This window comes from Sinocyclocheilus grahami, unplaced genomic scaffold (genome assembly GCF_001515645.1).
Source record: "Sinocyclocheilus grahami isolate Dianchi unplaced genomic scaffold, SAMN03320097.WGS_v1.1 scaffold574.1, whole genome shotgun sequence".
In the NCBI taxonomy this organism is placed as follows: domain Eukaryota; kingdom Metazoa; phylum Chordata; class Actinopteri; order Cypriniformes; family Cyprinidae; genus Sinocyclocheilus; species Sinocyclocheilus grahami.
Window position 1 is genome coordinate 1,330,673 of NW_015505753.1, and position 2,805 is coordinate 1,333,477.

Here is a 2,805-nt window from a genome sequence, read left to right on the forward strand (position 1 = left end):
GAATCCAGTCGGAGTTATATTAAAAATTGTCTTTGATCTTTCAAGCTGTTTAATGCCACTCAGTGGGTGTTGCATGCATCAGTCCAAAAGAAGTTAAATAAAATGTGCCCATCCATAAAAAAAAGTGTCTCACATGGCTCCGGGGGGGTTTCCTTTGCTAAAGTAAGGAAACTTTGCTTCCTTTGCTCCTGTAAACAAACGTTGGTTTTCACGAGACTCACCGGCGCATGCGCAACGCTGACCTCATACGTCATCCGCCCGGAACTGCTTCAGTGTACAACAGTGAGCGCAAGCTAGATTAAAGTGATTATTACGTTTTGAATATGGATATTTTTCTTACAAAAACGCATCGATTCGCTACAGGAGGCCTTTGTTCACCCCCCGGAGCCGTGTGAGACACTTTTTTTTATGGATGGTCGCATTTTATTTAACTTCTTTTGGACTGATGCATGCAACACCGACTGAGTGGAATTAAACAGCTTGAAAGATCAAAGACAATTTTTTATTGACTGGATTTGTCTGAAAGAAGAAAGTCATATACAGCTAGGATGAATTGAGGGTGAGTAATTTATGGGCTAATTTTCATTTTTGGGTGAACTAATCCTTTAATAAAAATACCCTGCGATTGTACATTTAGTATAAACTAAACTGGTAGACTTAAAGTGGGCTAAATTGGAACAACTAATTTTGTACGCAATGCACTTTAACTGTGCGAAAGTGCTAAAGTAGTGCAACTGAAGATATACTGAAGTATATTAGATTGTGCTAAAGTAGAGCTATTGCAAGTATACTTCAGGTACACTTTAAATATCATGCATTTAAAGACCGATATTATTCTTCAACGATCATACAATCCTCATCAATAGTGACATTAAAACACATTTTAGACTTACTATTAAGAAACATGCATTGTGCACAAGAAGTACTCCAAATAAAGTTTAATTACAGTTTTTATATCAGTAAGTCTCAAGCGATTTGTCAGTATGTTAAAATAAATGTACTTCAAACATATTAGTTTTTTACTAGGGTTAAGAACGTCTTTATATGTAATTTCTTTTGTTGTCACTGAAAAATGCTAAAACTGTTGAATGTACTAATAAGCATTTATGGCAAACTAATATGTACTTTAATGTCATTTCTATGGAAACTTGTATTTCATGTAATTCCACATTTTTAATGAAGTTGCAATTTAGCACATTTCAAATATATTACATTTAAATGTAATATAAAATAACATTGCAGTTAAATTATAATCAAGTATTTTACATGTGCTTCAGGATGTTAGTCAACACATCAAAACAAGTGTACTTTTTGAAATCACATCAAAACATTATGAAAATATAATTATTTAAAATGTAGACTGATATAATTATTTAAAATGAAATTAAACTGTACTTTAAAGTACAGTAAAAGTGCACATTTGATACAATCAAGCACACTTCTTTTCCACAAGGGCTAGAGAGTGTAGTTTTCTAGCATTCCTGTCTAGTTTAACAAACATCACGGCTGTGTCCCAGTCTAACAATGTGTCCTCTGTCCAGCAGTGCTGTACTGCATATGAAGAATGTCTTCTGAGTGCGTCAACTGACCTACATACGTCAATTATACAAGACAAGAAATCCTTGTTTTCGGATGTCAGGTCAGTTTTACAATAAGCGAGCCTTCAGACTATTATGGAATAAAGAATTATGCAGTCCATTCAACATACAAATTAGATGTCTAGATGTGTGGGCTGGAAATCTGATTTATGTAAATATTATGTAAAAGTCAAATTGACATATGATTTGTTGGTTTCCATGCCTACATTTATTGTGCAAAATGCATGTGCTGTAAATACCAGTTTCTGCATAAAATTCCAGATTATACATGGTCCGAAGAAAATGGGAAAATGGAACCATCTGTAAGATGCTTTCAACCACAAAGTGAATATTGCATTTACATAACTCTTGGCTAAGTCTAGTACACCTCTCCTCAATAAGCCACATGATCATGAGTTATGAGTCAAGTTCATTCTTAGGTTAAAGGTGTGTGCAAATACCAGCAAACTATTTTATAAAACAAAACAGGTCTGTATGTTCTGAAGTCGGCAGGATTCCTCGACTCGACCAAATGCGTGCTCTCAAACTGCTTTGTACATGTGATTGTTGGCTTGTTATCATAGCAGCACAAACATAGCTATTTGTGGAATGTTGTTTTTCCTTGTATTGTTTCTCAAGGCAGTGTCGGGAACGCTGTAATGTGGCTCTGAGAACGAGGGCCAGCTAGGTTGCGAACGCTCTCACACAGATCGAATCTAGCATCTACCTACTGCATGAGCCAGCAATCAGACAACCATTAGAAAGCACACAGATAAACAGGCCCTACTACCATACAGCTGACAGTAGCCATTTACTTACAATTTTTTTCCCCATACTATGGAAGTCAGGGGCTCCCTTCAACAACATTCTTCAAAATATCTTCTTTTGTGCTCAATCTTGAACAAAAAAACCTTCCATATTAAAAAAGTTAGTATTTTCAATTGTCAATTTTGATTTCATGTTGACAAGGACAAACGCTTCACTGAATCCCATTTGACATTAAAGCTTGCAAAGACACTATGATCACAGGCCAAAATCTGCTTTGAAGAGAAATGCACTGAGTGACCTCTGCTGGCTCTTACTGAAAACTTACAGCATAGCACATAATATCAGATCCAGCCTCAAAGAAGCTTTCAGGGGCCGTTTGCCATGAAACAACACAAACAGAGAATGAAACACAGGCATTTCAAGTACCTTTTTTGTTTTTTGGGGGGGGGGGGGGGGGGGG